The sequence below is a fragment of the Vipera berus genome (genome assembly GCF_964194415.1).
Source record: "Vipera berus genome assembly, chromosome: 2".
Taxonomy (NCBI): domain Eukaryota; kingdom Metazoa; phylum Chordata; class Lepidosauria; order Squamata; family Viperidae; genus Vipera; species Vipera berus.
In genome coordinates, this window is record NC_138203.1 from 74,864,379 (window position 1) to 74,877,810 (window position 13,432).

General features: G+C 36.4%; 1 long non-coding RNA gene across 1 annotated transcript; it reads left to right on the top strand.

Annotated features, from left to right (window-relative positions):
* Positions 1–5,171: 5,171 nt before the first annotated feature.
* On the top strand, positions 5,172–12,650 carry LOC308664442. The gene is made up of 3 exons (XR_014025675.1): positions 5,172–5,478; positions 10,108–10,191; positions 12,511–12,650. It is a non-coding gene; the product is annotated as an uncharacterized lncRNA (long non-coding RNA).
* Positions 12,651–13,432: the final 782 nt, after the last annotated feature.

The following is a 13,432-nucleotide window of genomic DNA, read 5'->3' on the forward strand; positions in this document are numbered from 1 at the left end:
TTCTTTAGGGCTGGGCTATGATGTAGATAGCTTCTTTTTTAATCACTTTAGCTGAAACATTTTTTGTTGTTGTAACAGGCAGAAAACAGAGAGTCTAATTTGTATGCAGGTAGTCCTCGACTTACAACGACAATTGAGCCCAAAATTTAACATTTGTTAAGTGAGCTTTGTCCCATTTTACGAATTTTCTTGCCACTGTTGTTAAGTGAATCATTCCAACTGTTAAGTTAATAACATGGTTGTTAAGTGAATCTGACTTCCCCATTGACTTTGCTTGTCAGAAGTTCACAAAAGGTGATCACATGACCCGGGGACAATGCAACCGTCATAAATATGAACCAGTTGCCAAGCATCTGAATTTTGATCACGGGACCATAGGGATGCTGCAACGGTCGTAAGTGTGAAAAATGGTCATAACTCACTTTTTTCAGTGATGTAACTTTGAATGGTCATTAAATGAACTGTTGTAAGTCAAGTACTACCTGTACAGATGTTGGAATTGGCAACTCTATGCTTCCTTGAGAGAATTTGTGTTGTTTATATGTGTATGCGATCTGGCACTGTGTCGCCCACCTTGTAATAAAATCTAAGTTTCAAACTATGGGAAAACTCTGCTTCAAAAGTACAGTGCCTCCTTAGAACATAAAAATGAAAATAAATAAAAGGCCAGAAGGAAAGTAGATCAAACTCATTTCCAAAGGGTGAGGGATAGCAACAGGAGAGCAGTACAAAACAACCTTGGGGTAAATGCAGATAAACCCACCTTGACATTTATTAAGTTAAGCCTAGTGAAAATGTTGTGATAGATCCATTACAGAATGAATGACTGGATATTGATGTAAGGATGCGGATCAGTTGTTGATAGGAAGAGTATTTGAAATAGCATTAAGTCAGTATCAATTCTCAGAACCATACTGAGAGGCTCCTCCAGGATCATCTGTCTCCACTCTAGCATTTCAGATCTTCCAATAGTGCAGCCACAACCACTGTAGCCAAATTTAACTTGCTGCTGATCATGTTCTTCCTCTTTCACCTATCCTAGCATTTTAAGCTTCTCAAGAGAGCTAGGCCTTTGCATGATATGCCCAAAATACGAAGATTTTATCCTGGTCCTTTGTGCTTCAAGTTAGAACTCTGGAGTGATTTATTTGAATTTTGTCTAACACGACGAATTATATATATATATATATATATATATATATATATATATATATATATATATATATATATATATATATATATATATATATATATATATATATATATATATATATATATATATATATATATATATATATATATATATATATATATATATATATATATATATATATATATATATGTTAAATGCTTGTTAACTATTTAGATCTAAAAAAATTTTTTACATTATATATATATATATATATATATATATATATATATATATAAATCAAGGCTGCATTGAGTAGGTGTGAAAAGAAACTAAACTGGCATAAGGAGAAGAAAATGACAAGTATTCAGAAAATGAAAATCATATTCTCATAGTATTCTTGCTCACTTATTCAGATCTTTTAAATGGGAAATTATTTTTAAAAAAACACAGGAGGATTTGTTGTCTATTTGATTTAACAGATAATGTTAGTTGTTCATAACCTGGCACCCTCTATATACGGTTGGATTTTTATTTCTAGAATTCTAAGTGGAAATTTTGGAAATTCAAGCCCAACTAAGTCAGAGAGTGCTACTTGAGGAAAGTGGGATTTTATTACCCATATTATTGGTCAATTTTATCCCTAGCCCTTCATAACAGGAACCTTAAGTTACCCCAATAGCTAGCATCAATAATGGAGCTGGATGCAAGCTATTGGGATAAATTAAGATTCCTGGTATGAGTATTTTTTAAAAAAAATCAAACTATGAATGTTACAAAGTATAATGGAAGGGTGGGGGGAAGGATACATACTTTGTACCAAAAATGAAGATGGAAGGAGAAAAGTTCATATTTCAATGACATTTCTTCAAGAAACTTACATGTTCAACAGAGCCAAAATCCATTAGCCAATACTCCTATGGTTTTTTGTTAATAATACACATTTATGTGTCCTGGACTCTACAAAGAAAAAGTTTTAATGAAAATTTTGCTGAACAATTATGTATGCACAAACACATGTAATATCTACAACCGTGCACAGAAACAGATCAGAAGTCACCTCAGGATTAATGCACACTATTTAGCGCATATACTGCTATTATAATGAAAGGTCATTTTACATGCTACATAAAGATGTTAGAAACACAAGACTCAGATATTACAAATTATAATAGTACAGTATCTTACATGGGAGTAGCAATGACTAATATCTCAGTGGTCACTTCTCAATAATACATTTAGACATTTTACAGTAAATTAGCACAACTCAATGAAATACTGAGCACAAGTAGTAGTGGAAATTTCTGCTAAAACAACCAAAGAAGCATTTCATTGTCCTCAAATGTACTGCTTTGAAGAATTTTAATACTAAACCAATTTAGAGGCAAAAAAAAACCAATCATTTCGGTAAGTACTAAACACCAGGCATGTATACTTCTGAGTAGTTTGCAGAAGACATGTATGGTAGAAATTCTTCAAGTAACATTGCTACCATTGTTCAGTACCATTATCTGTTCTTATACTTATGTTATTATGCAGCTAATTGAACTAGATGATCTTCCAAATGTAACTTTTCCATTCTGTGATTCTGTAAGTACAGCTAAGCAAAATCTACCTTCTACAACTACAATTAATGGAGTGCATGATTATATCTATATAATCACTGGGACAGAGTAAGTTTTCCTTTAATTATGCAATCATTATAGAGATGGAACAAGAGGATCATACGGACTCCATATATGTATAGGCATGTGCATGTACATATTACATGTATGTGTGCATGTTTGTGTATGTATAGCAGTAGGTTAAAAGATTTATTCCACTAGGATTCACTGTTTAAATAACAAATAGCTAAAGATGTGTAGCATTAAATCTTTCAGAGGTAGGGATGAATATATTTTCTTAACTTAAATATCTTGCACTGAAAAATTTATCATTAGCTTTGTGATTAGTACAACAACAGCATTTAATTATAAAGCATGCAGACTTTAAAAGTGATCTTTGTGTCATCTCATTCAAAAAAAATGGATAGTTACCATGTTCTGTCTGCTCTAGAATACTATAAGTTTGCAAAAAGGCTTGCAAAAGTTTACATGGGAGAGGTGTTTTTATTTTTAAAACAGATAATGAAATGGACTGCATACATAAATTAAAAAACACACCAAATACCAAATGTTATATTTCAATACATTTATGACTAGTTTCTTGTTGTCCAGTCTCAAAAATCTTAACTTCAATGTGTTCTTCAAATTTGAAAACCCCCAAGCTTGTATATTAATCTGAAAAAAGTAATCCCTTTTCCTTACACAGACTGTTCAATTTATACAGATTAAGCCTGATGAGAACTCAGCAGTTCTTTTCTTCTGAAGGACAAATTCATTACTGCCATTTTGCTTACAAGATGACTGATGTTCGCCTAGTGTCTAAGGGTTGTGAGAGTATAGCAATTATGTATTCACATGGTGGCAAGCCCCGTGGTAGGGTCCTACTCTCCTCTCCAAATGTAAGAACTTCAAATTGGGTACCAATATAATTTTCATTTGCCCTGAATTTATCCCTGCCTATAACATAGCATACACATCAGAGGTAAGGAATCACTGCAGTGGTAAAACCAGAATTTGATCAGGGAACTTGATTTTTTACTAGACTTACCTACAGTTCTTCAACTGTGCACAACACAAGAGAGTAAACCCATTGGGACAGGATTCAGCAGTTCATCTGCATCTGAAACACAAGGGTCACTCTTTTGAAGACAGCAAAGTCCACATTCTGGACAGAGAGGATGGCTGGTTTGAAAGAGGAATAAAATAAGCCATCTATGTTAAAATTGAACAGCCCTCCTGTTATGTTGTGGGGAGTGAGCCAATCAGGAATTGATGACAGGACAGCGGGTTAACAACTCAAGCTTTATTCGTAGATGGAACAGAGAACTCTCCACAGCTCAGCTCTTTATATAGTTGCCAGCTAGCTGGTGGCCAATCCACATCCTCAAGGGGTCCCGCCAAAATGGCCTGACCAATAGGATACTGTTGCCGGGTGTTGCTCAGCTGATGCCCAGCTGAGCTGTCAAGTTAACTTATAACACTCAATATATAACACCTCCCTTCAACAGAAGTGAAGGGATACAACACCACCTATTTCCTGTTTACAATGCAATCTTTTCAGCTCTCCCAAGAAGTTCCACCCCCATTTTCACACTGATCCAGGTGACTCTAAGGATATGGATAAAACTCCAAATGGCCTTAATGTCTCTCAGAGTGTTAATAACCTGCTGACTGCAAAGACTATAAATCCTTCCATTCCTCACCAGTTAGTTACAACCAAAGAAGCTTCTTGGATGAGAAGTGAAATATTTTTAAAGAAAAAAAACCCCAAGAAAGCCCAGTTTTCTTTTGAAAAAGCCCCTTTAGGACCCAAAGTGGACAAATCAGCAAAAAGTAGACAATAGTCCACAGGTCACTTTTGCTATTACGTCAAAATATATGCCAGCCACAAATAACTAACATTATATTTGAGATAGTATATCTGCATTAGTGTATCCCACAGACAGGAGCATAGCTGAAGTGGGGGGAGGGGGGAAACAATACTTACTGCTGTTTAGAAAAAGACAAGTACTGTGAAGTTTGCCACTTTTAGTCACATTATGGGAGGCAAAAAAACAATGAAATTCTCATTCCCTCCCTCTAGTGTAAAATTATGACCACTTTTTTTTAAGCAGAGCTGGAACAAACATCAGGCTTGTATTTCTAGTCTGAAATTTGGCACAGATATACATAGCCTTGATGAAAAGGCTTTGTTAAATTTAGAGGGGAAAATTATAAGCAGTACATTGTAATCTATTGAGAAAACCCACTTTGAGGATACATTTAGATTCCATGCCAGGAAGAAAAAAAAAATCCATAGATGCAGATAGCTTGGGCATCTGCTTAGAATTAAAAGGGCTTAATGATACCCAGCCTCATTTCTCCCACTCTGTTCAACTTAGGGTGGATTGCTTCTTCTCTTTTGAGGAGATACCTCCTTTTTCTCTTTGTGTGGATGAGGCAAAAGCTACAGCAGACCATGTTACGTAAATAAATATGTCATTTGAATGATCAATATTGCCACAAAACAAACCGAGGAGGAGGAGGAGGAGGAGGAGGAGGAGGAGGAAGAGGAGGAGGAGGAGGAATTGAAACATAAGTTGGCAGAAATGCTAGCTTATAAAATATATACGATAGCATACATTGTAATGGTTGCAGAGTGGCTTTTTTTTTCTTTTTTTCTCTTTCTCCTATTTTACTGTTTTTAATTTCCTGCAGGCCACTGAGACCGTCTGAAATGATGCAGCAAAGAAATTTTTAATAAGTGTAAGTAAATAAATAAATATAGTGTTTGTTTGTTTATTTATTTGTTCGTGCTATCACGGTCATCGATCTATGGCCAAATTAAAGCCTAAAAATCTTCCTCTGGTGCATTTTGTGCAGACAATTGCTTTCTCTGAAGGGGGAAATCAGCCTTTGCTGCATTTACCTTAATGAAGTGTGAACTTCCAAGTTGAACTGAGACTATTTAAATACCATCAGCACAAAAGTTCAGTTCCCTGCAGCAACATTAACTTGACCAATTTGCATTGAACAGCTCCTTTCATTTTCTGGTTAAATGGTATGATTCCAAAGTATGAGCACCTAGCTTTTGTTTTCTAGCCACAAAAGTGAATTGTCCATGGAAATTAGAATCTTTCCATGTTAATGCATAGCACAGTCAGTGTAACCACATACTGTGTCTCCCAATTTCGTGTCCTTGGCCCTTAGCAATAGATAAACATCCATGTAAGGGTTGTAGTCTAATATGTACAGTATTTAGAAATATATCTGAATGATGTTCAGTACATCTGTTGTCAGTTGTCTGAATCAAAGAGGTACCAGCAGCACACTCACTCCACTCCAGACCAATTTTGTCAATGCTTTGAATAACCTTTTCAGCCACAGATGAGAAGTGCTACACACCACTAGGATCCTTGCAATGTCTAGTTTTTGATATGGCCTATCTCATAATTTTCTGCAGAGTTATTTCTAGAGTTAAGACAATTCACTTAGCGACCGTTCAAAATTATGACCCCCCCCCAAAAGTACTTACAACTTGGTCCTGAAGTTACATTTGTTTTAGCACCACAGCGGTCACTTGCCCTTACAACCGACCGCAAAGATGCTGCAACATGCTTCCTGCCTATTCCCCCTCCCCCATCCTGCGTCCACCCCCCAGTTTCCACAGGCACTGGGCCTGCTTTGCTAGCCTCCCAGATTCCACTTGCTTCTCCCCACCCCATTTCCGATTGCTCACTTACCGTTTGAAGATCTCCAGAGCTCCAGAACAGGTTGACTCACATGGCAGAAAAGTGGCCATGTTTTACTTTATTCTTTTCCTTTAGAATCTCACATTCTTACCGCTTTGCCAGCATCTCAGTAAAAGACTGCTGCTTTTCTGCCATGAGGCCACCATCTCTGCAGGTCTCCATTGGCCCCAGCCTGGGTGGCACCGTAACCTCCTGCTTGCTCCTGAGTGGCTGGTTTGAATGAGCAGCTTCAGGGATTGGGGATGTGAAGGCAGTGGCAATAGCCAATCAAAATGGAGCTTTCAGTTCAGCCCAATGAGACAAAGGAAACAAGCTCCACATTGATTGAGATATTTCAGTGAGTTGGGGGAGGCCTTGGGTGGTCGGAAGCAGGTGGGCTGTTCCAGCACTAGACACCCCTCCCCCATGATGTTCCCCACCCTGAGATACCTCATGTGCATTCAACAACCTGTGCATTTGATTTAATGAATGCACTGGGGAAAGCAGGAAGGGATCATGTTCATTTAATGTGATCCGATTAACAAATCCTCGATTTACAAATGTAATTGACAGGCTGTATTACATTTGTATCTCGAGGATTACCTGTATAGAGAGTATCATAATTAAGAATTAAGGATAACTGTATATTTTCTCCCAAGCCCAACTCTACTGACATATCTGAAGTTGCCTCTTCTACATAGGGATCTTTAGTTCCCCCCAAACTATCATCCCATATTATTGGGATTCTTCTTGCTTATTTACTTTTGGTGAAAACTTATGATTGAGGCAACTTCAGTATTTCCTCAATCGTAGTTACAACTCTGGATGGGTATAAAATATAACAGAACTAAAGCAGCAATTAAAAGTGAAGAAAAGCTAGGTGACAAGTGACAATAAAATCCCTAAGTGCCTACATTAAGAAGATCAACATAACCAGTTAGAAAAAGAGTGTGCAACATATGTCAAGCATCTGGATCACAAACAACCCTTGCCTGGAAACCACTAAAAAGCAAAGGTCTTCAAGGTTTTTGTTTTTTAAAAAAACACTACAGTTTCAGACCCATACAGTTTTAAAGGGGAACGTTGTTTCTTTCAGAGGGCAGGTACAGAAAAGACCTGTCTTCAAAGTTCAGAAAGTTGCCACTGTTTCACCACTGAGACCTGAAGCGAGCCAACTCTGCCAAATTTTACTGGATAGGTAGAAGCAAGCAGAGAGAGGCAGTCTTGTAGATGCCTAGCCCATAAGCCACAAAGGGTTTTATACTGTATGTGACAACCAGTGGAAGGATTCAGCCAGTTTGCACCACTTTGGCAGAACCGGTAGCTAATTTTTTGTTGTCCAGGCCCAGAATGGGCTTCCAGAAGTGGCATCCACATAGAGAACCAGTTGTTCATATATTTGAATCCCACCACTGGTGACAACCAGTACCTTGAATCACATCCAGAATGTAGTTGGTAACTAGTGCAGCTTGCGAAGTGGTATTATTCTACATGGATGAAACAAAATGCATACACAACTATTTGTGCTGCTACATTATCAACAGCTGCAGCTTATGTCGTATTCTTCCTCCTCCTCCTCCTCTTTCTCCTTCCTTTTCCTCTTCCTCCTCTTCTTCTTTCCTCCTTCCTTCTCCTTCTCCTCCTCCTCCTCTTTCCTCGTCCACTTTGGGTATTAATTGAGATTACAAAGTTCTCATTCTTGCTCTTCTGGTGTCCTCAACCACTGTTCTGTGATGCTGTTATAGTGTGTCTTTGATGTTGTCTTTTCATCTTCTCCTGGGTCTGCCTCGTATTCTTGGACCTCCTTTTTATGTATATGGCATGTACAGTATGGAATCCCAAGATATCCTCATATACAAGATGTCACTATAATCTGAATGAGAGATGACTAATGCATGAATAAAAATGAGATGAGCCTTCTGTTCAGGAAAGGTTATAACTATTGCAACAGATAAATCTGGTTCCTAGTCTTGAGTGTACAAACGGAAGTACAAGTAGTTACAGAGGAATTCTGGCACATGATCCATCATTTTCCTTTCCACCATCTCTATCATCAACTTGGCTATTTTAATTGCCAAGAATAGAACACATGTACAAGCCAAGCTACTCAGAAAGATACAGATGGCTGGAGGTCTATACAAGAGGCATTCAATAGACAATGGCCTTCTACCAGATGCAATAGTTAATGTGCTGGAATAACTAATTGAGTTACATTCATACACATATAGTTTAGGACTAGTTGAAAAGAGAAAAGTAAGGAATACAGCCCTCTACTGAATGTTATCGTTTGAAAACAACTTAACAAAAGGCAGAGAGAACTTGGGATCTTCTCCCAAGTTTCAGTTTTGTATGAAGAGGAAGGAAGAAGGGAAGGAGATGTTTGATGATTATCCTATCATAATGATTCACTAAGGGTAAAAATAGGAAACTTATTATTTTCATGAAATGTGTGCCCTTGGTGGATAGCTCAGGTCAAAAACCATGGAACAGTAGGTTCTCAATCACAGAAGGAGACACTATGGTCCTTCTCAGTTATTCCAGTGCAAGGATGCTGTGATGGTGGGTCCCATAAGGACATACCAGCTGGAGGGACCATACTTCTTATTTTATTTGTTTATTAATATGTATACGCTCCTCATCTTCTCGGTAAGGCAACTCTGGGAGTCTTAAGATCATAAAAGATAAATACAAAAGAAGTTAAAATGTTAAAACTATGTGAATTAAAAATGTATAATTATAAAAAAAAACCACACGAACCAAGAGACAGATGATACTTCTTGGTCCTATAGCATTCAATTATTGCTTATGTGGAGTAGAAAAGTACTAAGAAATAAAACCAACCTTATTAATTATCTAATGGAATTTTTAATCCATTTTACGTTTTATGGCAGTTCACATTTTTATATTTGACAATCCTGCATGCATATAAGAATATATATAATATATTGTTATACACAATAATCTTTAAGAAGATGGAGTTCTTCATATTTCTCTTTTATACCTATAGTTTTTAGATATAAGTTTTAAGCAATGAAAGTGCATTTCACAAATTTCATGGGTAGTCCATCTTTTATTTTACTAATGCTGCATATCAAAAAGTATGTGACCTAGAAATATCATGTCTGTTTTATCTAATTGGCATCAATGTGGATTGATTCTTCTTTTTTTAAGGTCATCCACAATGCAATCCTATGCTATACATGTAACTTCCCATAAGCTGAGTGGAATTTATTCCTGGATAAGCACATATGGGACCTGGAGCCTTAATTTTTTATATATATAAAAAAATTGTGAAGCTAACTTCATTCCATCTGTTCTGGTTCAGCCTGTCCGTGCAAGAAAAAAGCCTTATGTAACATTTCTCATATAAATCATAGTAGCAATCCTTAAAACAGCCATGTTTGTTTCTTCAAAAAGAATAATTAAAAGGGCAAACAATACTTTAATGGACTATAATGTGATTTGAAATGTTAAGATTCTTCAATTTTTAATGCCTGAATTGTTTCCTGCACTCTGGGATTAGTAATAATTGCAGCCACAGTTTCCCACGCGATGAGCGAACTTTGACAGCATTAAGTACATGTTGCATGTTACAATAGTAGTGCCTCCACACTCATGCAACAAAGTACAGGGAGCCACTTCTAATGTCTTCTAATTCCTCCAGATCGCTTATCCACTACCTTCCCTGATTCAAGTCTGTCTTTCTTTCCCAATCACTAGAGAATGGATTTTATCAGGAAAATTCATGGTAGGTGTGCCTGACTAACGAATGACTTCTTTATTACCATACGGCCAAAGGCTAGCCACATAAAATAACCTATAAGCACTAAAATGTCTAGACAGTAATAAAATACTTAGTCAAATAAATAGTAACCTAAATGCAATGAGACGTTATAGGCTACAGCCGTGGAGAAAGAATTAAAGGTTTGCTGGCTATGCCAGGTTCTCTGTTGCTGCATTCTATAAGATACTGCACAAAATTATATTGCCTGACAAATGAGGAGCTGAATGCTACCAAAATGTTATGCCTTACAGGAAAATCCAGCTTGGTAAAATGCTGTCTTCATTTATTCTGTTCCTAATACATCATATTTATGTTCTTTTTAAAACTGTGTAACTGCCCATATATATCAACTTAAGGCAATTGCTATTTTTTAAAACCATGTTCATGATCCTGAAAAACGTGACTGGAATCCCTGTAGTCTTTCCAATTCAGAGAAAGAATATCTCCTTTGACCCAAAACAGGCAGTAAAATAGTATTCCTGCTTAATATTATGTCTCTAAATGCTTAGAAACTGCCCAGAAAGCAAGGTTTGGCATTATATTGCATAGATGAGTCAAAGAAAGAGACTATGATGATAGGATGATATGACTGAACCATATTTTTTTACCTAAGATTTCTCCTCGTCTTCCTTCTCCAGCACCACCACCACTTTGAGTGTCAAAGGATTCCTTTCTAGTATAGTACATAACTTTATTTCTTGATTTCTGAAACTAATTTCAGACGCCTAAAATGGATTATATAATAAAAACAACAGTAGTTCATAGCTATGACATTACACAAAATATTTCTGTTCTTTCTGTCTGGCAGTTTACTTCCAGATTATAAGTATATAAAGTATATATTTTGAGATTCTGATAAAAATGTATGTTGATTATAGATTAGCCTACCTATCTGTTACTCTGCAGATATACTGGATTATTGCTCAGAATTTCAGCTAACACAATTTGATGTTATATATATCAATTTATCATATATATCAATTTATCAATTTATCATATTTCAAGCATCATTAATGAAGTGTTGTTGATAAAAAAATGTAGGGTAGAGTCAATTTACAAAAGTACCATCAACCTGCTTGCTTCTGAAGTTAGTAGGGGATTTTGCATGCAAAGACTTTAATCCTCCTTTTCCACGAATCCTTTGGCTCAGTCCTTGATCTCCTGTGTTGTGATGCAACAAGTTCTACATTTATGTAACTAAAATAACATATTTATTCTATTTTCTCCTGTTTCCACTTCCCTCTGTTGTTTGCTGTATTATTAGTAACTGTACACTCCTTGAGATATAGAAGAAAAAGAGAATTCAAAAACAGGCATTTTGAGTAAAAATAGCAATCAAATTCAAGAGCCTCCTGTGACTGCAACTGCTATAGTCCCTAGGTATCATTAACTTTATATTAATTCATCTGCATATAAATATATAAGATTTGATCTTATATATAAAGATCAAATCTTATATATTTATATGCAGATGAATTAATATAAAGTTAATGATACCTAGGGACTATAGCAGTTGCAGTCACAGGAGGCTCTTGAATTTGATTGCTATTTTTACTCAAAATGCCTGTTTTTGAATTCTCTTTTTCTTCTATATCTCAAGGAGTGTACAGTTACTAATAATACAGCAAACAACAGAGGGAAGTGGAAACAGGAGAAAATAGAATAAATATGTTATTTTAGTTACATAAATGTAGAACTTGTTGCATCACAACACAGGAGATCAAGGACTGAGCCAAAGGATTCGTGGAAAAGGAGGATTAAAGTCTTTGCATGCAAAATCCCCTACTAACTTCAGAAGCAAGCAGGTTGATGGTACTTTTGTAAATTGACTCTACCCTACATTTTTTTATCAACAACACTTCATTAATGATGCTTGAAATATGATAAATTGATGTTACACAGTACACAGGTCATTGGATAATTAGAAGAACATTTAGAAAAATGCAGTCTGAATAACAGCAAGAGATTATGTAAGGATTTATTTTAATCTTCAAAGGATCAAATAAAAAAAATAATCTATGGACTGCCTGCAGTTAACCTTACATAAAATATTAAAGTAAGGATGGGAGGGGGAGGTTGTTCTAGAGAGAGGATCCAAGTAAAGTGAATGTTTCCAAATACATTGTGACCCACATTTTCACAACCATTTTAAAAAATAAAAGCTTGGGCATGAAAATGTTGTATCTGACTAGCTAAGTCTGCAGTTTTCTACTAGCATAGTTAGTTTCCTCTCTGCAGGAACACTATCTAATACAGATTAAAATGTCATTGGTTTCCCCACAGGATCTCATGAAATCTGCAAAGATTCTTCCTGCAGGGAATTTCACTCATCGCTGGTCACCATGGTACATCAGACTGAAGCTTTCCTTCTGTGCTCTTTAATTAAACCTAATTTCACAAGTTAAGAAACAAATGGCTCTTTTTTCCCCCCAATCAACCCTTTGATATCCTTTTTAACCCTTATTAAACTCAACGCCCTACTACTGAAAATAACCGGAGATACCACCGAGGTCTCTTTAAAAAGATGGTAGGAAGCAAAGCATGTTGCTCACAAGCTACCTAGAAGGAAAATTTCCAGGCCAGGCTTAAAATAGCACAAGATAGAGTCTCGTCTCTTATTAGAGAGAGATTTACATATTATTGATATATAAATAAATGCCTGTTTTCAGTTGCTGCTCCTCTTGATGTTTTTGCTTTTCCTGGAGGCTCCTGAAAATAAATTATTTTGGGAATTCCCACATAGTCTTAAATCATTCTCATAGCAGGTCAATATTTCTCAATATTTCTGCCAAATAGGAATAATCTGATGATATTGTACCTATCGGCTTTGTACCTATCATCTAATGGCAGAAAGTGAAGAGGAAATAAAGAGCCTCTTGTTGCAGGTGAAGAAGGAGAGTGCAAAACTTGGGTTGAAACTTAACATTATAAAAACTAAGATCATGGCATCTGGCCTTCTCAATTCCTGGCAAATAGATGGGGAAGAAATGGAGGTAGTGACAGATTTTATTTTCCTGGGCTCCAAGATCACTGCAGATGGGGACTGTAGCCAAGAAATTAAAAGACGCTTGCTCCTGGGGAGGAAAGCCATGGCAAATCTAGACAGCACACTAAAAAGCAGAGGCATCACCCTGCCAACAAAAGTGCGTATAGTCAAGGCTATGGTCTTCCCAGTTGCAATGTATGGCAGTGAAAGTTGGACCAT